The sequence below is a fragment of the Pholcus phalangioides genome, unplaced genomic scaffold, assembly GCF_987345545.1.
Source record: "Pholcus phalangioides strain wild (caught in Gottingen) unplaced genomic scaffold, Ppha-v1.0 ptg000017l_1, whole genome shotgun sequence".
NCBI lineage: Eukaryota > Metazoa > Arthropoda > Arachnida > Araneae > Pholcidae > Pholcus > Pholcus phalangioides.
Genome location: NW_028301610.1, coordinates 24,196,579 through 24,222,457, shown reverse-complemented (window position 1 = coordinate 24,222,457; position 25,879 = coordinate 24,196,579). Strand labels below are relative to the sequence as shown.

General features: G+C 37.4%; 1 long non-coding RNA gene across 2 annotated transcripts; it reads right to left on the bottom strand.

The window, feature by feature from the left end:
- Positions 1-432: 432 nt before the first annotated feature.
- LOC149072578 (uncharacterized) lies at positions 433-25,141 on the bottom strand. 2 transcript variants are annotated; one of them, XR_016194410.1, is made up of 5 exons: positions 24,597-25,141; positions 9,649-9,774; positions 7,935-8,034; positions 2,219-2,329; positions 433-595 (listed from the first exon to the last, which is right to left on the bottom strand). It is a non-coding gene; the product is annotated as an uncharacterized LOC149072578 (long non-coding RNA). The 2 variants fall into 2 exon arrangements; XR_016194411.1 differs by lacking the exon at positions 7,935-8,034 and having other exon boundaries at positions 24,597-25,139.
- Between the last annotated feature and the right edge of the window lie 738 nt (positions 25,142-25,879).

Here is a 25,879-nt window from a genome sequence, read left to right as displayed (position 1 = left end):
CCTTTCAACTTCATGTGCAATTTGTTTAACATCTTTAAAGCACAATCGATTTTGTATTTAGCTTATGAAATTATTACTCTTAGTGCAAAATGAAATGTGTTGCTTTGACTGATTACTGGCATCCTTTTTCCACCTGGTTTTTTTTTTCAAAACCAGTTTGGACACCAAATGGCAACTGAAAGAATATAGCTTGGTATATGGTAAAAAAAGCTATAGAGTTTTCTCATAACTTTTGAAATATATTTTTTAAAACTTGAAAAAGGAAGCCTATTACTGGTGTACTTACCTCACACTATATATATGTACCTAGAAAATCAGACCATTTGAACACACCACCAATAATTTTAAATGCATTTTATGACTTGGTCAAATAAATCTGGTTCCAGTTTTCTGGGGATTAAATGAAGAGAGCAAAGATAAAGCAAGCACAAATAGAATTATTAGACATGATTTAATATTGCTCCATATGCAAGTTCTTAGAGATATTTTCAAATATTGATAAAATTTTTTAATATAGCTGCAGACTTTTTATTGCAGATGGAATAGGGTGCTTCATGCCAGCAAAAAATTTCAGCAATCTTCTTTCAGACAAAACCTATAAAACATTGAAAATACATTTCTTTTAATTTTTTGAATATTGAGAATATTTTGATAGTAGCCTACATTAGAGAAATATATTTTATGATTATGAATCACAGGTGCAACTTTTCACTGGCTCAAGCCCCCCCCCCCACAACAATATTTCACGGAATCATGATAATTTTAAATAGGTATACATTGAAATGTTGAGCTGGTGTCCCACCAATATTTTTGATAACTTTATGGTGTGAAAAATACCAATCACATGAATACCACAAAAAATAATAGCTACCGATACATTTGCACTGGATGTTGGAAATGTTTTGCATCAGTAGGTGTTCATCTTGAGCTTCATGTTAAAAAAATCTGATTTATGGATTGATTTGGACTTTCTAAACAGTGACCGAAATTTACTGGATGATTCTTAGCCGAACAAATTCAGTTTTATAGAATGAAAATAAGACAAAATGTAGTAAAAAAATTACGAACTATGTGTGTGTGCATATACAAGAATATACCCAGATCTTGCTTTAAATCTTGATCTTGTGTAGAGGTCAAGATTTAAAGCAATGTTTTGTTCATTTGATAAACTAATTTTCAGGTTGTAGGAATTGTCTATACTAAAAATATTGATAATTAATTTTCCCTCTAAACCTTTCAAAACATGTGTTTTTTGAAATGAAAATTAATGCAGAAGCTCCACTAATTTTTGCTCAAGTCTCCACAATCACATTTTCAAAAACCTAAGCACAGTTGCAGCAGGAAAAACTGTAATTTAAAAACAAAAACAAATTTATACTGTACTTATGAATATTCTTTAAATTGTATCCTGAAATTTGAGTAGGTGCCTTATTTATACTATAGCAGGGAAGCTTATAGAAGTACCACATAAAATTCAATCTTCCTTATTTGTGACCTAACAAAACAGGTTTTAATCAATATTCAAATGTTGTACTTATTTTATTTGGAAGAGTTGATCAACTTTGCCCAAGAATATTAAGACACCAATGAATAAAGCAAATACACGAAATCTACAAATTTTTGTATTTTTCATGCCTTATTCTTGGTGGTCTGGTCATTGGTGTTTTCTTAATACTTATTTTGTGTAGAATTCAAATTATTTTTATATTTTTAGTTGTGTATGCAGACCTATGCTTGGACTTTTCATGTCAAGGTTTTATGAACTGTGTGTAAAAACAGATTATTTCAACGTAGCAAGACCATATATATATGATATGAGGGATATTCCAACTCAGCAATATTTCCTTCATGACAACCCTGTATAGCAATCAGCTGCACAATCACACTCAGAGAATAATCGTTCAATGCATAAACTTCATATATACTGTACATCCAAATTATATTACCAATTATACAAAATTACCATCATTATTGTAGGAATTATCTATACTAAAAATATTTGATAATTAATTTGCACTCTAACTTTTTCAAGGTTGTATTATACAAGTTTACCATTTTAACCGCATTTGCCCCCATGGCAGTTGAACATCAGTTTCCAACAGATTAGAACGCATGTTGATTCCTTTTTTTCTGATAAAACTTTTATTTAAAATAATAAAATATCATAAAAGGTAAAATTCCAATTTAATGGTATTCAAAGAAAGAGAAAAATACTTACCGTTACACAAGATTTATTGGTGGAATAGTGCGAGACAACAGCATAGTATCATTCATTATCAATATAGGAAATTATCATTGTATCGCAGTATAACTGTGTCATGTTTAACTCCTAGAAAAATTTCAAATAGGTACATGTGGTATAAAAATTTCAAATTTATTTGCTTATTAATATTTCACGTACATGCTTTGAACAATTTTAATCATAGCCCCTTGCATATAGAGTGGAAAGGGGAGCTGACAAAGAATGTAATCACTGTTCACTTACATTAGAAATATATTACACAGAACCACATAAAAAATCCTGCCCTGAGCGATTATGGGTACAGATTAGTATATCAGAGGCCATGATCTATATATAGTTAATGGGCTAATAAATATTTTCAACATCACGAAGTAGGCATGCTCCCTCTTTACATCTTGAAGATGGCCCCTAGACAGGAATCTTTGGTAAGGTACCACCAAATGGCGCATTCACAAAGAGGCTAAGTGGGCTATAGCTCAGGGCGAAAATTTCAAAGGGACTGAAAATTTAACCAGTCAAGTGGTTACGATGGCGTTTGTCGTCGCTGCCATACGTAATGTTGGTGCCTACAACGGCATTTGCCGACGCGCAGACTTTTTTCGGTCTTTTTCACCAGTCAAGTGGTTAAGACGGCATTTGCTGTCGCTGATATACGTAATGGTGTTGCCTACGACGGCATTTGCAGATACACAGACTTTTCTGTCTTTTTCACATAGATATGACGAAATAATTTGTCATACATGTGCTGCCATCTCTGTACAGCCATCTTTCTACTTTATTATCTCATCACTAGATGGAGTTGACAATTAGATTTCAAGGTCTGAGATTATTATTACTATTATCTTTGTCATGCTTTGCAAAGCTGCATCCCCCATCGTTTTTGTTTCAATTTCCAACTGCCTTGCGAAGATGCATCTGTTTTATTACTCATATATGTTTTAGCAAAGGTTCAACTACTATGGTTCCACATAAATCCATCAACAGCATTTCTTTTAGTCACAGGACATTATGACCGCCCCTCCCCACTTTTAGGGTGTCATATTATGTCTCAACACATTCGAGCTATAAAAAAACATGCTATAAAAAAAATATTTTAATATTTCAAACTTCCAAGAAAAGGAAAAAAAAGGGGGAAAGCGTGCACATTTTCAAAAAAAAAGTGGGCACTGCGGGTAACGCTTGGAGAAATTAATTGGACAGTTGACTGGTTAAGAGGAATGACTGGTCAAGTAGTCAACTGGGAATCCCTTCCCACTCTACCAAGAGATCATGGAACTAAGTCACTATGCAGCAAAAAGAATGTGCAAGTACATGAGTAACAGTGTGCAAGCATAGGAGTAACAAAAAGAGTGATTTAGAGGGTGTGAGTATGGGAGTGACCTGGAGAGAGCAAGAAATCAGGTGAGTGTGTGATAAAATGATCAGGGTAGTAGTGATTTAAATCAGCAGTTTAAATTATGATTTAAATCAACTGATTTTTTTTAAATTACTAATTTAAATCAATTTTTTTTCAGTATGAAAAATTATCTGTTGTAATTGAATAAAATTATTTATGCAGCTCTAAAGTGATTTAAATTTTTATTAAATTATTTTAAATATTATATTTTGGAACATTTTTATAATATATACAGGGTGATTATAAAAAAACTATCCCGACATATGGGCCCCTAACTATCATACCATTCACAGAAACTGAATGAAATTTTGGCATAAGGTATTTTGATGTATGCGCTCAAGAATGATATGGAAAACAACAGTGTCACTCTAACAGTTACGGTTACAGTGAGAAAATTTTGAAAATATCAAATGGCAACACCAAGTTTTTTGTATTGGAATACGATCTCCATACTGAAAAACACTAAATAGCGTTCGAACGGCAACTGTAGCATGGAAATCACCGGCGGTAGATAGGCTAAAAGTGAGGACAACCAATAAGGACAGAGAAGCAGCATAAAATAAAGCATTTTATTGTGTTTCACAAATTTTCCACATGGCCTTGTGGAGGACTAATCAGGCTGGGATCTCAGCCGAAGAAACGGTGTGACGAATGAAAAGAACATTAATGCTCTGGTGCACGACAAAGTCCTTTTTACTTTTTCCTTGCCTAGCTCCGGGGATTTTCGTGCTACAGGTGCCATTCCAAGGCTATCTAGTGTTTTTCAGTATGGAGATCGCATTCCAATACAAAAAACTTGGTGTTGCCATTTGATATTTTCTAAATTTTCTCACTGTAACCGTAACTGTTAGAGTGACACTGTTGTTTTCCATATCATTCTTGAGCGCATACCTCAAAACCTCAAAATACCTTATGCCAAAATTTCATTGTTTCTGTGAATGGTATGATAGTTAGGGGCCCATATGTCGGGATAGTTTTTTTATAATCACCCCGTATACATATACATATATATATTCTAAATACCATAAAGCCGGGTTTTCCTAGAAGTGGGTTGTTGGGGGCCAGAGCGTGCCGACTGAGCTGAAGAAAAAAAACAACAATCGGAAGTTCATTTTGAACTCTAGCTTTTATTACATAAAAGTTGCAAGGGAAAAAAACAAGATCATTTACGATCATAAAAAAAATAAATAAAACGGCCAACAAATAACAACTGGCAATCTCAGGGAGAAAAAAAACAATCCCGACATACACGCAGAAAAAAACCAGCCTACAGTATAAAGCCGAGCTCCCGTGAGGGTGAGAGCACGCCGCCCGCTATTTACATATTGCGTCTGACCCAGCGGTTCCACGTGCACAGAGAATAAAAAGGGAAAAAACATTCCAACATAGGTTTATGGCACCGCATGAACCGAACTGGATCATTTCGTGTCGACAGAAACGTGTTACATAATCACACTACGCGTTTGTGTATTTCTACCGTGGTGCATCAGCTACTCTGTCATCTGCATACTCCGGTTTGAAGGGAAGTGAAAGAAAACAAAAATGAAGAGAAGATCAGTAAAACGAGTGGCGCACAACGCATTTGACTCCCCCAGAGCAGTCGGCCAATCACACCCGACATAAACACTGCAGTGAGGCTTGTTGCGCTCTCTAGGAAAACAGTCGAACTTGTATTATTGGTGAGTGGACGGCGTGTCACGCTGGGCGATTGACTTTGCACGCGGCACAGAAAACTTGCTCCTACGAAAACCCGGCTTAAGAATAATGGGAAAAAACTTGCTTTAAATCCAATTATCCAAAGTTATAGGACGTCACTTATGAAGTAAAAAAAAAAAGTGGCGAAAACTATTTTGGAAAAAACAAATTTTTCAAGGACTCACAGAATTCTTGCAGATATTATACAAACCATCAACTTCAATACATAGAAAGGGATTACGCTTTCAAAACTGATTGCAGTTGGATGTGATGAAGCGAATGTCAATATTGAGAAGGAAAATATCCTACTTAGACCTGTTGAAATCTTTGTTTGCATTGGTGTATGCTTATTGCCTATTCCAAAGTACCACTTCATTATCGTTTACAGAAGATTAATGGAAAGACATCTGGGCCAAAACAGTTTCCTGGAAAAATAAGAAAATTCCTGGAAATGTCATAACTCTTGTCTCTATTCCAGTTGCTCTGCCTGATATCGACGAAAAGACCTCAGTATAGACCAAAAGATACTTTGATTTTTCTAGGACAGTATCCTTGGGGAAGGCACTTCTGAGACACATACTGGCTGAAGATTTTCCCATCTCCAGATTTGACAAACAGAAGCCACAGAAAGATTGTCAAGGCCCTGACAAAGTTGTTCAAAGAGATTCTTTGTTAAACTGCTCCTCGGAGCAGTTTAACAAAGTGTCACAGCATGTCACTGCATGTTGTTTAGTGCATGGTTATTAGAGTGCCTAATAACCAGTATTTTGCACCTGTGAAGATTTTGATGAAGTGGTTGATATTGTGTGTAAGACACAAAAATGTAATGTAGCAAATCTCTTAGCAGGAACAATACATCCAAGTGAATTTTATTAATAAACCAATCAATAACATTTTTTTTTGCAACGAATGAGCACATAAAAGCAATTTTTCATGCATTTGGATTTATTTTTTGGATTTTGTGCCTTATTTTGTAACAAATTTACAACATAAAAAAATTAAAATCTAAGCTTCCCACACACATTGATGATGGGAATCAAATTTTCAAACCCACTGATAACAAAGAGGGTTGGGGAAAATATTTACTTGTTTTAATTTCTAGAAAAATCTAAATTAAATAAGTAATTAAAATTAAATACAGCCAAAAATCACAACTCTATATTAACATGAAGGAAAGAAATACCTTAAATATATTTCTAAAAAATATATATGTAGCAAAATATATTAAATTGCATTAAAAAAATTAATTTTAGAAATATATTTAAGATATTTCTTTCCTCAAATTTGTAAGATTCTGTAAAATTTAGAGAAATTATTTTAAAAAACTTGATGCAAATGTATTTAATAACAAATAGTAAATTTATAAATTCAATTATTAAATTAAATCTAGTATTTTTTATTTGTTAAAATAAATATCAGGCAACCAGCTCAAGTAATAGGAGTCAATATGAATGACTTTAAATAAAGTGTCCTGAAAAAGTCGAAAACGCCCTGTTTTGTTTCTAATTTGGCGAAATTTTTACAGGGTTTTAGTAATTACAGGTTTTCTTATGAGAGATTAGTCCATAACTTTCAACTCTTTGCTTGAATGGCAGAGTTTGGTACGGTGTCCCATTGAAAATTAGATATATATGGTAAAACAGTTTAGTTGATTACTGACATTTAGTTGCATAAGTTTTAAACACTTAAGGAATTTAATTTTTGTTTTTGAACTACAGTAAAATCTCTTTTTTGCGGTTACTAGCGAGAAAAAAAATTGGGGCCTCAAACAAAACTATAGAGATGGGGTGGATATCTTGTCTGAGAGAAACTAAGAATAAATGTAATACTATGTATATTCATAATAAAACTACAGCGAAATCTTGATATGATATCCTGGATGAAGAAAAGATATATTGTAGAAGAGGTATTACCGTTGAATCAAAAGACTGACATTGAATACCGTCCATCAGGGCCGTAACTGAATTCTTGACCAGTTGCGGTAAGCACATATTTTGGCACCCCTTGTAATTTTGAAAAAATGTTATAAAAGTTTAATTTTTGCACACCCTCTGGTCCATGGCAAGAAACCTGCTTGTCCTCCCCCAGTTGCGGCCCTGCAGACCATGGACTCACCATTGGCATACGCAAAGGAGGTTTTGGAGTTCTAACCCCCTCAGATTCAAGATTATAGTGTTATTTTGCAGGAAAAAAATTAACCCTACCCATAAAATCTTGCGTACGCATATGGTGATCACAAGTTTCTATGGGAAAAACCATATCGAGTAACAAATTCATTTTCTTAACCGGCCCATGAGGAAGTGCTACTGTATCCCTAAAAATTATATACAATCGCATTATAGTTATATCAAGAAATACAAATACAACGCTACAACAGGCAAAATGCCCAATGAGGTGGCTGAGAAAAAGATGCCCATAAAAATATGGATGTCATACACTTCAAAAATACAGCAACCTAATTAAAAATGTAATTATCAAGAAGCAACATTATCCTCACATGCGATCAATACATCAGCATTATTAATACCAACAGAAAATCTGCTTTTATGCATTTATTCACTGCAAGAAATTGTAATTGATTAGTTTATTTATAAAACTCACTTATATGCATTGCTCTTGCGTCTTACACAGAAAGTAGCAATACCTTCCTTGGTGCTTTTGGTGATCTTTTAGTGCAAAATATCGATGTTGTATTAGACACCTTCAGAAGAACGAGAACAAGTGACAAAGTTAAAATTAAATCTAAATGCTTTTGAGAATATAAAAAATTTTATTTTTGTAGAAATTTCAGAAATCTCCTAAAAATATTGTTATAGAGGGGTTTATCATAGTAGAGGATATCGTTGTATCAAGAGTTTAACTAAACAATTCCAAACAAGATTTGAAGGAAAAAAAAATTAGATATGTTTAATACTAATTGTCGTTGTAGCAAGGTTTTTATATATACAAACTCTGTCACATGGGATTTTCTCATCAGGGGAAGAAGGGCATTCAACAATTTTTTCCTTTCGAAAGAGATAAAGAGAATAATTGAGACCAAAAGTAAACGTTGTATGAATGAGAAAGTATTATAAATTAAAGTTGTAATAAACAGGGTTCTCCTGTAAATAAGGATGTGTATATCCATCCCTGCACTCATTTTATTTCCAGAAAACTCGGGAAATGTGATTTCCTATTCCCAATGGCTTCAAAATGTTGAGAATTTAGAAACCCTAGTGACAAGAATTTTTTTCTAGATAATGTGCTATCATTATATATGTATTTTGTTATTTTCAATTTATATTACCAGCATCATAGGTCTTGTTGTGAATTTTTTAATTATTTAATGAATGAAAATTCTTCAATCAGATGAAAAACATTTTGCTTTGTCATCAATAGATTACCAGTTTCTTACCCAAAATGTGCCATTAAAATCATTTCAAACTGTGAGTGGAATAAAAAATTTGGTTGACATTGGGTTTACTGGAACCGTTTCCAGGCGCAGATAAAAGGCAATGTATTGGAAGGGGCGAGATATTGTTTAGGTCTATTAAATCGTCCTGTCTTTTACGTGATTGATCAATTTTTCCCATATTTTTCTGCTCTTAAAATGGGACCTGGATCTGCACCTTACAGGTACTCCTTATCCAAATGTAATGGTTCGGTGAAACCCATGGCCAATTTTCTGGGCCAATGGTTCCAGAATCTCTCCATGCAATGTTCTCCCTGCAGTTTTTGCATTCACCATGAAATTGCCAATAATCTTTGGTGGCCATCTTGAATTTTTACGATGTTGGTGTTTGGCGTGCAAAAAATTATATGTAGCCAAAGGGCCAAAACCTTGGCAAAATTATAAATTTCCAATTTGGCACTGGGACATTAACAGAATTATTAAGGAAAAACATGACTCAGAGGCCGTCATGTTACAGCACAACCTCGCATATGGAATCTTAGCCCCAATCTCACTAGGAGATACCCCCTGCTTAAGTATCGTCCCCTCAGAGATATGCATGAAAACTAACATGTGCAGCATTATTAAACTCCCTTTTCCCCCACACCTTCAAAACTTTAATAAGAGTCCTAAAACTTTTATCTTTTACTTCACATTATAAATTATTCCACTAAGCAGCTCAAAAGTCCCACTGTACCAATGAAATAGTCAGATCTAATCAAGCACGCACACGGAAAATCAAAAAACAAAGTGGACAGCCTTCAACTATGCCCCATCTTTCAACTTATCATCCAACACAAATTTAATGTCGTTAATATCGATATACGAGTATTTTATACATAGATACTGTTTTGTATCATTTAATAAAGGCAGAGTGATACATACATGGAGCCCGGACGTCTATTTGTTGACAGTGATGTCACATTCCTTACCGGATCTTTTAGAGGCACTTGACACCAGTAATTTATTTGACATACGGGCAGATTTGATTATGTCCAAGGCTTGCTGTACCTTTTGAAAATAAAACAAATAATTATCTCATCTAGATAATAATTAGTGTGATGCGATTTCACTCTTATTTTGTCATGATGGCATACATGGGGGCAGTGTGCATGCTTCGCCCACTGATCTACCCCCACACACAGCGAGTGCATCATGACCCTTCACCCCCAAAATATGTCACTAAAAATGAATCAATTGTCATGAATGCCTGCACCACAGACCCCCACAATGGTTAATTTTTCATAAGCATAGTCAGTGCCAACATGACAACTTTTTTTTTGAACCAAAATTGGCAACCCTGATAGCCGAATCAATGTTTGCTATGTTTGGCAACCTTTTATCAACCACATTAATTAACATATTTTGTTAATTCATTCTTTTGTGATAATTTCTTTGCAGTTTGCCGTATATATTTCATTCCCGCATATTAGATTGATTATGTTGGCAACAGACCTGCGTTGTACTCGGTTTGAAAAAAAGATTATGTAATAACTTGTGTTTTTGTGTAATTGTGTGTGTTTTGTCAGCTATTTTGAATTGACCGCCACAAAAGCCGCATTTGCTTGGTGCAAAAAAAAAATCACCATGTTGGCTTATGGAAAATAAAACCCACAATACTGTAGCAGGGCCTTTAGTGTACCCCATAGTGAATTTATAGTGTGAAAAGAAAATTATGTGAATCTTTCCAGGGGAAGGCATTCGAGCCCCTTCAGGGATGCCTGGACGTCTAATATGAACTTTGAATACAAGTGAAAAATAAATCAGTAATGATCCAAACAATTGAAGATGCAAGAAAGAGAGAAAAAACTAGTTGTGTTCAGTATTCGAACCATCAACCTTCAACTTGAAAGTCTGCAAGGACACTAATGATGATGTCAATTCATAAACTGAAGAGCCAAAAAAACTGGTACAGGCATGCGTATGCAAATAAAGAGATATGGAACCAATCAGAGTACGGCGCTGCGGTCGGCAACGCCTATATAACACAACAAGTGTCTGGCATAGTTGTTAGATCAGTTACTGCTGCTACAATGGCAGGTTATTGAGATTTAAGTGAGTTTGAACGTGGTGTTATAGTCTGCGCACGAGAGATGGGACATAGCATCTCTGAGGTAGCGATGAAATTTAGATTTTCACGTACGACCATTTCATGAGTGTACCGTGAATATCGGGAATCCGGTAAAAAATTAAATCTACGACATCGCTGCGGCCGGAAAAAGATCATGCAAGAACGGGACCAACAACGACTGACGAGAATCATTAAACGTGACAGACGTGCAACCCTTCCGCAAATAGCTGCAGATTTCAATGCTGGGCCATCAACAAGTGTCAGCATGCGAACATCATCGATATGGGCTTTCGGAGCCAAAGGCGCACTCGTGTACCCTTGATGACTGCATGACACAAAGCTTTACGCCTCGCCTGGGCCCGACAACACAGACATTGGACTGTTGAGGACTGGAAACACGTTGCATGGTCTGACGAGTCTCGGTTCCAATTGCTTCGAGCTGATGGACGTGTACGGGTATGGAGACAACCTCATGAATCCATGTACCCTACATGTCAACAGGGGACTGTTCAAGCTGGTGGAGGCTCTGTGATGGTATGGGGCGGTGCAGTTGGTGTGATATGGGACCCCTGATACGTCTAGATACGACTCGACAGGTGACAGGTACGTAAGCATCCTGTCTGATCACCTGCACCCATTCATGTCCATTGCACATTCCGACGGACTTGGACAATTTCAACAGGACAATGTGACACCCCACACGTCCAGAATTGCTACAAAGTGACTCCAGGAACATTCTTCTGACTTCAGACACTTCCGCTGGCCACCAAAATCCCCAGACATGAACATTATTGAACATATCTGGGATGCCTTGCAACGTGCTGTTCAGAAGAGATCTCCACCCCCTCTTACTCCTATGGATTTATGGACAGGCTTGCAGGATTCATGGTGTCAATTACCTCCAGCACTACTTCAGACATTAGTCGAGTCCATGCCATGTCGTGTTGCGGCACTTCTGCGGGCTCGAGGGGGCCCTACACGATATTAGGCAGGTGTACCAGTTTTTTTGGCTCTTCAGTGTATATGCATTAGGTCAGTCAACTTCACCTTTGACGCTGGGGGGCCCCCACATCTCCGCACATGTTACCACTAGGTGTACCCTCTATTCCAACTGGGTTAACAGCATATGCTAGACAGAAGCCTAATTCATTGATACTTGAACATTTACTTGTCACTAATGCGGATGCACTCTCAGATCAGACACACAGAAGTAATGTCACTTCTTGTTCCGCTGCACATTGGATAAACGCTCGACTTTGTATACATATCCATAGTTTATAACAAAACTGAGCATTTTGTTTGCAGATAAAGTCCAAATTTGTGGGAAATCATAAGTATCATTCCTCACCTTTTTACACCACTTGCTGAAGGCCTCAAAAATATCTCCAGGTAGGGAAATCATCTTCATTAGTTCACATGGTGCTCGCTACATGGCGCTCGAGCATCCGTACCTTCAGACGTCCCTGGTGATGTCATGAATATCATCCTTCCTACTTTACTAAAACACAAATGTTCTTAATGTTCATATTATCCTGCCTGCAACCTCAACGAATAGCTGCAAATCAGGTCTGGGAATAAATTCGCCAAACAGCAGTATACTTCATATTGGGAATTTACAACGTCAAATTCCAATTAATATAGTTTTTGAAAATTAGTTTGTTGTGCTTGAATTTACACAGATATTTAGCCAAATACTTTATTTAGCAAATAAGGGCAGATTACTGAACACTCGTCCTATCCTGTTTGTACGGTATGACCAGCAACTTTTAGCCCTCCTAATATTTTCATGTTGGCATCTCTGTAGTGGTTGTATTATTTATTGCATTGGTCAAGTGTTAACATGGCTTAAGACGAAAATTTCCATCATCTGCCTCCTCATTTCTCAACCGGGCTTGGCACCGGCTTTGGCTGAGTTCCGATGATACTTTGCCTGACACTCACTAGAGTTTAACAGGTTTGAAAGAGTAAATTGGCGTTATATAACTATTCAATTACCTAACATCATCCCACAAGGGGCAAAATTGTTGTCGTTAAATATCAATTTGGTTATCTAACAGCAGCAATTTTAAAGAGCCAGGTATTAGGAAATTGGTGCTTCCAATTCATCATATTCATTAACCTCCTAGCCTTGTGGGCGAAATGAAGAATGGAAATTGTTAACGATAGTAGATAACAATTAATTCACTATCGTTAACAATTTCCATTCGCGGGAGACGACGAGGCGAAGAAAGAATGGAAATTGCTAACAATAGTAGATAGCAATTAATTCACTATCGTTAACAATTTCCATTCGGGGCTAACGGCGAAGCGAAGAAAGAATGGAAATTGTTAATGATAGTAGATAGCAATTAATTCACTATCGTTAAGAATTTCCATGCCCAGGGATGAAGGCGAGGCGAAGAAAGAATGGAAATTGTTAACGATAGTAGATAGCTATTAATTCACTATCGTTAACAATTTCCATTCGCTGGTGACGGCGAGGAGAAGAAAATGGAAATTGTTAACGATAGTAGATAGCAATTAATTCACTATCGTTAAGAATTTCCATTCGCGGGTGACGGCGAAGGGAAGAAAGAATGGAAATTGTTAACTATAGTAGATAGCAATTAATTCACTATCGTTAACAATTTCCATTCGCTGGTGACAGCGAGGCGAAGAAAGAATGGAAATTGTTAACGATAGTAGATAGTAAATGAATAGCTATCGTTAACAATTTCCATTCGCTCGGGTGACAGCGACGAGAAGAAAATGGAAATTGTTAACGATAGTAGATAGCAATTAATTCACTATCGTTAACAATTTCCATTCGCAGGTGACAGCAAGGCGAAGAAAGAATGGAAATTTTTAACGATAGTAGATATCAATTAATTCACTATCGTTAAGAATTTCCATTCACGGGTGACGACGAAGGGAAGAAAGAATGGAAATTGTTAACGATAGTAGATAGCTATTAATTCACTATCGTTAACAATTTCCCATTCGGGGCTAACAGCGAAGCGAAGAAAGAATGGAAATTGTTAACTATAGTAGATAGCAATTAATTCACTATCGTTAACAATTTCCATTCGCAGGTGACAGCGAGCGAAAAAAGAATGGAAATTGTTAACTATAGTAGATAGCAATTAATTCACTATCGTTAACAATTTCCATTCGCTGGTGATGGCAAGGCGAAGAAAGAATGGAAATTGTAAACGATAGTAGATAGTAAATGAATAGCTATCGTTAACAATTTCCATTCGCTGGGGTGACAGCGACGAGAAGAAAATGGAAATTGTTGACGATAGTAGATAGCAATTAATTCACTATCATTAAGAATTTCCATGCCCAGGGATGAAGGCGAGGCGAAGAAAGAATGGAAATTGTTAACGATAGTAGATAGCTATTAATTCACTATCGTTAACAATTTCCATTCGCTGGTGACGGCGAGGAGAAGAAAATGGAAATTGTTAACGATAGTAGATAGGAATTATTTCACTACCGTTAACAATTTTCATTCGCTGGTGACGGCGAGGCGAAGAAAGAATGGAAATTGTTAGCTATAGTAGATAGCAATTAATTCACTATCGTTAACAATTTCCATTCGCTGGGGTGACGGCGAGGCGAAGAAAGAATGGAAATTGGTAACGATAGTAGATAGGAATTATTTAACTATCGTTAACAATTTCCATTCGCGGGTGACGGCGGAGGGAAGAAAGAATGGAAATTGTTAACGATAGTAGATAGCTATTAATTCACTATCGTTAACAATTTCCACTCTTGGATGCATGCAATGTATGGAGTTTCTTGTGCCAAGTGAACATATATGTTTACTTAAGACGTGTCAAGTAAACATGCATGTTTACTATAAGTAAGCATATATTTTTACTTGACCAGATATGTTTACTTGTCATAAGAACACCGGATGATGGGAAAAATTTGGAACAGCTTCGGTATAAGGGACACGCCAAATTGGTGACTTTTTTCCGGTGATAAGTTGCCATCGTTGGAACGCTCTGGTTCGTTGTTCCAGAATGTTCTATCGTATTCTAAAGTTGTTCTGCAAAATTCTGCCAGGTGGCGTTAGTTGTTGTAGCGAGTCTTTTTAAGTTGCCATACAGCCATTTTGTCGTTGGTGTTTGTCCTGAGTGGTTCGGATTACACCGGCGCCAAATGAAAAGGGGCACAGAAACAAATTAGATATATATTGCTAGAAAAATATCTTTAAGATATGTATTTAAAAAATAAATAAAAATGACCGAGATGAGAAAAGAATTGGAGGTTTGAGTGTATATAATATTACGGTTATTTTTCTAAAAGGAAAGAATTGATGGGCAGTGCATCTATATACGTACATAGCGATTTTGGTCAGATAAAAATACACACCCACTCTCTCTCTCTCTCTCGAGGTCTTCTCTTTTTTTCTCTTTTGTTGTGCTGTAAAAAATAAAAATAATGGAGGAATCGTCCTTGGGCACCCAATTTTTCTACTAACGAGAACAAAAGTATTTTCCTGTGTTGTAGGGAGTATTATAGGAATTGAAGGTGTGTCTTCTGATGTGGGAAAGATTTTGAGCTAGAAAAGGCTTTCATAAATGCAAAATCGAATCGCTAACCCATTACAGTATTTCAAAAAAAATATTGAATAAATATTTTAAAAAAATGAATGAATTAAAACCTATGATTTGTGCTGACCATTTTAAATAGGGATCCTCTACTTGGGTTTAGTTCCTACCTGTCACACGAGGAGAAAGAAAAATGTGCTCGCACGAGAAAACCCATGCACTTTGGCTAACCGATCTCTGGCGAGTCGGGAGACTGGCCAGACTTTCCTATTAGTTCAACTTTGACCTTTGAAAACCAAACACACCCCGCTTCCCATCTCATTGAGATATCGAAGCATTCCCGGAGGATGGGTGCGTCTGGAAATTTTATTAAATATCTTCAGAATGATAAATAAAAATATTACATATAGATTGATTATATGTGAATTTATATGTGCAATGTTCGTCAATGGAAGTATCATAATATACGGAGGGAGAAATTAAAAATCAACATCATAATCATCTGAAAGTTCTTGATTCCATCCGAAAATGATATTCTAGCGTCCCTTGACACTGTGGCCATAGCTTTGTTGAGGCCTACATTCTCGAAGAGTCTGTTGGTTCGTACAATCTCACCGAGATAGTGGATGATCCTGGAGTACACAGGACAGAAGTCCCGTAATACTTCGTAAATCGTCCCGTAAATCGACTCTCTGCAATGCCGGCCTGTCTTTGTTGTTATGTGTTGCTTAATAGTCCTATACAGGAAGATACGACTCCTGATGTTTCTCCAAATAGTCTTAGACAAGTAGCACAGACATCCATGGGAAGCAGTAACCGACGGGTCAAGTCTGCGGTGAAAGGGCAAAAAAGTGGGAAAATGATTTCTGCCTTTCTATCTCTCTCTCACACACACACACAATCAAAATCTTTCTATATATATATATATATATATATATATATATATATATATATAAGTTGTAAGAATTTTAATCATCTTAAAGAAGTATGTGTCATTTCTTTGTTTTCTCAGTCCTCAACGTTAATCTTGAATAAAAATTAAGCAAAATCTATCGAATTTTGCTGCTTATAATCCGCAGATGCAAACTTCGCTAGTGTGAGGAGAAAAAAAAAACCATGTATAGTCCTCAGCGGTATATAACCCACATGAGAAAATTTCATTTATAAAATCTCTCTCAAGGAGGAGGGGGTTATTTAACACGGTTTTGTAGGGAAAATGTCAATTTTTATACTGCTATCTCTGACCCTATCTAGAAATATTTAAAAAATATATGTTTTTGCAATTAAATTTTTAACGTAATTATAGCTAATGAAACCTCTCTCAGAGAAAAAAATTGTAGATAACATGTGCAGTGGTTTCCACATTAAAGCCGCTTCAAAGTTCTCTCTCTTCATGAAGCTTTGTTCCCATAGGCAGTGATAGACTTGAACGCCTGGGTGGGGGGGGGGGCATGATGTCAATTCATATACACACATATACATTAGATCAGACTCCACCACCTTTGACGCTGGGGAGCAATGTCCCCATGCCCCCTCCCGTATCTCCACCCATGTTTGATCCACACTAAGAAACTCATTTCCGAAGTTCTGTTTTTATTTTAACGTAATTTTTTTTTACGTATAATCCACGGGCTATAAGCAGCAGAATAGGGTCGGTTGATATTGACTCCATGGAGTTAAAAAAAAAAATCTAGAGGGAAAAACAACCCCTTCCCAGTGCCGCGCATATGCCCACCTGGGAGCCTAAAGAGTAGAGGGGTTTCACGAAAATGAGATATAGTTAAAATTTTCTAGAATTTACTAGCCTCAGAAAAACTACTTGGCCCGGGGACCCGTTATGCTCTTAAGACGGCCCTGTCCCTTTCCCAGGGCCGTAGCGTGCTTTCTCTGGGACAGTCTTTTCTTGGAGTCTCCTTGAAATGGTCATGCTCAGAAAAAGAAGGAGTTACAAGCGCTCCACCCCCCCATCCGGCTCGGAGCACCGCCAAAGTAACCTCAGACTAGTTGCAGGCCTGGTGCATTAGCTGGTGTGTTTGCCTGCCCCTTCGTTTTCTTAGTACTGGGTCTGAAAAGGATAATTTCAAATGAAGTTTATGAGTTTTATAAATATGAAAGAAATCGTAGGAAAATATCACTTTCATTTAACCACCTTTATTTAGCCTATACTATGCACTACACGTATTTTACCATAAAATTCAATTAAATTAAGTATGAAGAACATATATCCTGTGATGAGTACCCTGCATAAATACGTGACGTTTTGCTTTTTAATGTTTTTAAATCTCTTAATTAAATCAAACAAGTTGAGTTTATATTCTTGTTTACAAGTAAAATGGCAGTAATCCCATTTTAGGAAGAAAGCTTTCCAATTTTCTTTGTCCCTTAATATCCAACCAAGAAGGGGGTGGGCGATGTGTATGATCACCACACCGAGAGTCTGATAATATGGTAGAATGAATAATCTGTCCCGTAAAATACGGGACTAGCAAAAGTTGCCTCCTTCGACACATCATTCTGGATCCACGCCTGGGGGGGGGGGTGCTAACCTCCATTTTGCACCGGGCGCCACAAGGTCAAAGACCGGCCCTGAGAGCACACTGCTGGAATACAACAAACAGGCAGATTTTAAATTTTATTTGGCTCAATTTATGTTCCGGCATGCATGCGCAGCAAAAAATATCGATGTATTCAATTAATTTTTAGAACTAGTTAGGGAAGTCAACTGGGAGGATTTCAAAACCGTCTAGACAATTGTAGGCTTTCCTTTATTAACCCGGAGCTTATTCAGCCTATTTATTTATTAATCCAGAGCTTATTTATAGTATTTATTTATTAACCCAGAAAGCATACATAATCCAGAGCTTATTTTTGTTTATACCATTTGTTTTTATTGTTTTTTTACTGTTTTCTATACTGGCGATGTTTTTTTCTGGCACACGTAGTGTCTGGCAGCCTTTTCTCGGGCCGTCGGACACATTTGGTGCGGGAAAAACATGTCACCAAAATTGCCAACCTGTCCCTCATACCAAAGCTGTTCCAACTGTATAAAAAGAAATTATATAAATGTTTAATAGAGTATATGTATATAAACAAAGGGATAACGTGTTGTCACTGTACTAGCGGCTAAAAATCCGACATTCCCTGGCGAACTTTACCAATCACAGAGGAGCGGGAGTGAGTTACTCTCGAACCGGTCGTTACTGTGCGTGGAAGACTTCTGAAACTGTTCGGAACTTACAATGCGCAAGCGCGTTCTCGTAATGTTATAATATTCTGTGCTCTTTTCTCATCATTTTTTTCTGGCTCATCTTTATTTTTTTTTCCATCAATATTTTCTATATAGTTCTCTTTTTTTCATCAATTTCCTGTTGGTTTGTGTTTATGTATTTGAGGTTAATTGATTTTTCTTTTATAATTATTTTTCCTACATTGTGTATTATTGTGCTTTTATTTTTCCTGCATTAAATACATTTTCCTGTTATTTTTCTTACATTACGTATATTTTTGTTTTTATTTTTTCCTACATTAAGTACATTTTCCTGTAATTTTTCCTACATTGTGTATTTTCCTGTAATTACTTTTCTTACATTACATGTACTTTTGTTTTTATTTTTCCTGCATATTAAGTACATTTTCTTGTAATTATATTTTCTACAGTAAGTATACTTTCCTGTAATTAACTATATGTTTAATTTCTGTCAACCCCTTTTAAATATGAATCAAGAGAATTAAAGAAATCTTTGGGATGAAATAAAATAGAATTTACAATGTCTAAGTCTCTTCGCTCATGCCGTTTCTATGATTTATTCAATGTAGGAAGGAAACAAAAAAAAAATAAAGCTGTCTAAATTTATTAACATTCACACTTTCAAAGTGGTATACTACAATTCCTGCTTGTATCACTGAACTTTTGTGACAAGCTTATGACTTTTAAATTTAGAAAACTAATCATTTGCACAACGCTTAAGGTTTTTCTTGACTTGGTACTATGGATACAACACATCCTCAGACCGATATTTTGGGATTAGCTTATGATTAGTGGTAAGTTATTAAAAGTTGTTTTAGCCCCACTGTTTGGGATGGTCAGCTCAAGTTGGTTTTTCAATTTTAAGGTGAAAATCTAAGCCAAACTCCCATTTAACCCTTTAAGTAGTTTTTTGAAATTTTCTGGATCAGCATTATAATTGCCAAACCTTGCCATTACGTGTGTGGCTTTCTATGAAGAGAAACCTTTTTGTATTATTTATACTGAGCATATATTTCTTTTCTTTTTCTTGCTTCTTCTTATCTAACCTAGAACAATAGCTAACTCTGCCCACTGACAGTTGATTGGTTGAAGGAGAATGGAAAACATGTTTTATTGTAAAAACAGTTTCACTGCATTTTTATAGAAGACAAAATATTTCGGGGTGACAGAAATAAAGCAGATCAGGTTTGACAAGGTATCTCGGGATTGCCGCTGAAAGCGTAAAAAAGGTCTCTTTGGACAGAGCAACATTGTCTATATTATTAAAAATTTAATGCATGATCATGTTTATTTTTAATATTGTAGAATCATGCCTGCAATGTCTTATTGATGACCTTATCCTCTCGGCTTTTAGAATAATTGTTTATTCTAGTTTATGAACTGTATATATATATATGTTTATCTTCAATGTTATAGAATGTCTGTGATCTCATATTGATTTTGATGGTCTGATCCTCTCTGCTATATCAAGAAATTGCTTATTCTATAATGTATAAAAATTCAAAACACCATGTACATCTGCACAGTATTACAGAATATTATGAAAAATAGCATTTTCAACCTATGGAAATACAAGCAGTGCCGTCTTAAGGCATGGGCCCACCCGGGCACGGCCCGGGGCAACAGTGAGTTACGTTCTAAACACAGTGGTAGCAAGTCGCACATGTATGTAGCTCGCATGTTTTGTATTTGAAGGAATTAAATCTAGTTTTAAAATGTCGCCTCAACTCTTCCGAACAAGCGACCGCGAAGCAAGCCCCAAAGAAATCAGCAGGCGTATATTGTGAAGCGCCATGAAAATGGTCCGTCGAGATGCCGGAGGCTTCGCGTGTACTTGTTTCGATTTGGAAGCCGGACAGCTCGCGATAGGAAAGGAATCTTAGTCAACCAAAATAAGCGAGTGTTATTGGTGAGTGAACTCAACTCTTTTCCGTGGCGTTTCTGTTCGAATTAAATCATTCTCCAATATGCCGAAATCAAAATCTAATGATATGCTCTCAGAATTCAAGCTCTGGACCATGGAAATTCGAACGGCGGAGGAAGAGGTGTCAGCCATTTTAGAATCTGATGACGTGTATTTGCTACGGGAATTCAAGCGAGAGCTAAAAAACTTGAATCAGAATCTAGAGAGGTGCTACCGCGATATCGTGAAATCGAATGAATCACTCGGTGAAGTGGAGCATGACGGCTATGTAGAGCTGAGACGAAAAATTCGCGAGATGACAAGTTCGGTGTCGATGGATGAAGATAGTTTCAGTCAGCCCAGTGAAAAATCTCAGTCGAAGGACAATAATCTCAAGCTGCCAGCGTTCGAGTTACCGGATTTCAAGGGCGAGTTCGGAGGTTGGCTGAGCTTCAAGGAAATCTTCGAGGGCTTTATCAGGAACAACCCCAATTTATCGGATGTCCAGAAGTTCCAGTATCTGAAGGCGGCCCTGAAAAGTGAAGCGACAAGATTAGTGTCGGGATTCGCGATTACGAGCGCTAGTTATTCTCAAGCGTGGGATTCTCTGAAGTCGAGATATGACAACAAGTGTGAACTTGCTTGGCGCCCCAAAGCAGTGCCAAGAAGGGTGCTTATACTGCTTTTTCACCAGTAAGGAATTTTCTCTCCTGAAGGACATTTCTGTTCCCAGATTTCTTATGGAAGTACTAGAACTGTCAGGAGTATGGACATTCATGGATTTTGTGACGCATCATGTAAGGCATATTCTGCAGTTTACCTTCACACCGAGTTTACAGATGATGCAGTGAATGTAGCCTTGATATGTGCAAAGACAAAGGTTGCCCCATTGAAATCTACAACCATACCACGTCTGGAACTGTGTGGAGCAGTGTTGCTGGCTAAACTATCCGAACGAGTGAATGGAGCTTTGAATCTGAAAATCAACAACACAATTCTGTGGGCTGACTCGAAGGTTGTGCTTCATTGGATAAAATCGGATCCCACTAGGTGGAGGACATTCGTTGCGAACCGAGTGAAACACATTCACGTATCAAGTGATCCAAATCAGTGACATCACGTTTCCGGCAAGGAGAAGCTAGCTGATTGTGCCTCCAGGGGGTTATCACCATCACAGCTGAGAGTAAATTTCTTGTGGTGGAGAGGGCCAGATTAGTTAGATGATGCCATCCAATTCCGACCCTTCAGACCAGTTGATGGAGGATGAATCAGAACTAGAGAAGTCGGTGAATGCAACCCAATCTCACGAAATCGTGGAAGAATGGAGTTTGATCAGCAAGTATTCATCGTTTATTAAACTTCGTGTTGCTGCTGGAGTCTTCGTTTCATCCACAACTGAAAATTCAAGAACAAAATTGTTGGTGCACTAAGTGCTGCTGAATTAAATGATGCTACTCTAGCATTAGTTCGGATTGTGCAGAACTCAGAGTTCAAGGACAAACACTTTTTCTTGATAAAAAGTTTTCTTGATAAGGGAAATCCCCTTCCACCCACAAACAAATTCTTGTCACTAAGTCCATTCATCGATTCAAGGGATTTGATACGAGTGGGTGGTAGGTTGAAACATTCAAATCTTAGTACAAGTGCCAAGAATCCATTGCTCCTGCCTAAAAATCATCATCTCACATCCCTGATAGTGGAACATTTCCATCTCAAATACCTTCATGCTGGAGCTGAGCTGGTTCTCTCAATGATTTGACAGCAATTCTGGATTACGTCGGGTAGAAGCCCCGTAAGAAAAATACTCAACAGGTGCGTAACCTGTTACAGATTCAAGACACTACCTGAAACGTCAATGTTGGATAATTTACCCGCACACAGAGTCTTGCCCTGCAGACCGTTCTAAAGAACTGGTGTAGACTTTGCTGGACCGATTACAATGAAGCCGATATTGAACAGGTCGAAGGTTCGACTCAAGTCATACTTAGCGTTGTTCGTATGCTTCACAACAAAGGCAATTCACATTGAAATCATGTCAGAGCTAAGTACTGCAGCTTTCCTTGCAGCATTTAGAAGATTCATATCCAGAAGAGGGAAGCCCACAGATATGTATTCAGACAATGCAACCAACTTCAAGGGTGCTGCCAATTATTTAAAGGTGCAGTTCGAACTCTGTAAATCTCAAGATGTGCAGAAGGTTATCTCTGAAGAAAAAATCAATTGGCACTTCATTCCTCCGTTATCACCTCACTTTGGTGGACTGTGGGAATCCAACATCAAATGTTTAAAGTGTCATCTGTTGAAAACGTGCAAGGGAAGTGCTCTCACTTATGAAGAGTTAACTACTCTGACTGTCCAGATTGAAGCTTGCATGAATTCAAGACCACTAACTCAACTCGGCCAAGATCCAAACGAGCTGCAAGCTTTGACTCCTGGACATTTTCTCATCAGTACTCCAATGACTGCTGTACTCGAAGGTGATGGTGAATCATCGGGAAGTCTACAAGGCAAAGGGCCAAGATACAAAATTTGCAAAAGGATTTCTGTAATCGATGGCCCAGGGAATATTTGACCAGTCTTCAATCAAGGATGAAGTGGAAACGTGAAACATAGCAGTCGGCGATCTCGTTATCTTGCAGGAAGACACACCTCCCCTCAAGTGGCACTTGGCCCGAGTGACCCAAGTCTTTCCAGCTGACGACGGAAAGGTCAGAGTTGTGGAAATCAAGACTGTGAATCATCTATGTCGTTTGCCAGTCGATTATTGACTGGCACCTTTTTGGGACGGGAGTATGGACGATCAGGAATTGTTTTATTTTGTTTTCTTCCTTTTTATCGATTATTCTCATTATTACCATTTGTGAGATGGCAACAGTGAGTTACGTTCTAAACACCGTGGTAGCAAGTCGCACATGTATGTAGCTCGCATGTTTTGTATTTGAAGGAATTAAATCTAGTTCTAAAATGTCGGCTCATAATTCCGGACAAGCGACCGCGAAGCAAGCCCCAAAGAAATCAGCAGGCGTATATTGTGAAGCGCCACTAATCATTGTCAGAATGTCACTCGAGCATTGATTTACTCACATACCCTTTTTGTAATCTTTTCTCCAGATGTACCAAAACACAAATGGATGGGGACACCTACACACTCGACACTGACTTAAGCAGAATAAAGCTGGTGTTTATTGTGTGCATAGTTTAAAATAAAAAGATCTGTATCTCATACTCCTATAAATTCTCATTCATTCCAATTTCAAAGATATTCATTTTAGCGATTGGTCAGTTTTTATCATCTTTATAGCATTCCTTGGTATTTTAAAAACTTACCTTTAAATTTTGAGCCATACCTGGAATAAATTAAACAATAGCCTATTCCATAGAAACTTATGGGAAATTGTGTTTTAACAAACAAGTGATTCTGAAACAAATTTTTTCATACAGTACTGTATCCTAATTCAGAGCTGCAACTATGATACTTTATAGATACTTTGTCACCCAGGGCAAGCCGGAATTTTGGCGACCCTTGCATGCAGAGGAAGCAGTTAACCAGTCAACTGTCCAATTAATTTCTCCGAGCGTTACCCGCAGTGCCCACGTTTTTTGAAGATGCGCATGCTTTTTCCCTTTTCTTGGAAGTTTGAAATATTGAAATATTTCCGCGGTCATAATGTCCTGTGACTAAAAGAAATGCTGTTGATGGACTTATACAAATACAACGCCACAACAGGCAGAGTGCCCAACGAGGTGGCTGATAAAAAGATGCCCATAAAAATATAGATGTCATATATTAAAAAAAAAAACAGCAACCCAATTAAAAATGCACATACACAGAGAAAACTGCCTCTAAGCTCTTTGCTGTAACACATTCATCATTCCTAATTAGGGAGTTCCCTTCCTCATAACTATCTTTTAACCATTGAAACACAAGCTTTTCAAATCCTTCACCCTGATCAGGTTATTCGTGGTACTCTTCAGCAAGTGAGCACAATTTTTTTACCACCAAAAAATTATCCGGATTTACAAATGGACAAATAAGACCCATTAGCACTCACTAATTTGACCAGAACTTACCTGAAATAAGTATCCAAGAGAAAACCTGTGAAGAAAAACTTGAAACTCGCAAAAATACACAAAGGGGGAGAAAAAGGGGGGGGGCAGACTTTGCACTGGGGGGGGGACCACACACATATCACAAAATTGAGCGCGATGGCACCTGTTGTTTACATCTCTCTTACAGTGTGTTTACGCCGCTAAATTTACGGTTCGAGAGTAACTCATTCCCGCTCCTCTGTGATTGGTCGAGTTCACTAGGGAATGTCACCGTCACCCTCAGTCACTGAGCTCAGTGCTACAAGTAAAGTTTACTTATAGCTCAGTGCCCTCAGTTCGAGTCACGTTAGGCTTAATAGACTTCTTGAAACTGTTGCTACTCTCGAAGCTCTTGAAGAGGCTGCGTTGATTGCAGTCTTGAACAAAAAGTGTTTCTGGAGCCGTGACATAACTTGGATAATCACTGTTCTTTAAAATGCCTGATAAATTAAAAAATAAAAACCGCGTACATTTTTCGCGACCGCATACACGAACAAGTTCGCCATTGCGGGAACGAGATTACGAGAATCGAGAATTAAAATTCAACGAGACTAACGGATCGCAAACGAGTTCAAACAGACCCGTTCACTCTCTTCTTCTTCAATTATACAGGGCTTTATGCCTTCGGGCCATCCCCTGTTAGAGAAAGAACATTCCACAAGAGCATAGAAAATGTTATAAAATATACTAACGAAAGAGCTGTCATCAATCACAGAACACATAGGAATTCCAGCAATTTCCATTCTTCCCTCTTCTTCAGAAGGGTATGAAAAAAAAAAAAAAAACACAAACCAGACGAAACAAACGCAGATGGAGATGTTATATGAGATGGAGAAGAAGTCTTCAGGCTTAGAGGACGATGCTAAGCCGCTTTAAAATGATATGATGACATGGAGTCCCTGGATGAGTGTGTGGTAACAAAAATGAAACCAAACAACCAAGGCAGAAAAGGACAAAAAACCAAACGAGAGAAAGAAAAAGGGGGAGAGAAAAAAATAATAAAAACTCACGAAAAACGTTGACTAAGGGTAACGAACCTCTCAAAGCTACAGATAATGTTCTCAGGTCTGCCTGAACAGAACTCGGACCAACACCTAACTGGTGGAGAAAGAGAATTAAAAGTTGAGAACCGAACCTGGGAGAACCTAATACAAGAAAACAAAAAATGAGAGGAAGTTTCAGGAATCTTGCATTGTGGACAGAGAGGGTTAGCCATTTTCCTAATACGATGTAGGTATTCGTTCAAGGGAGCTCTATTGCAAATG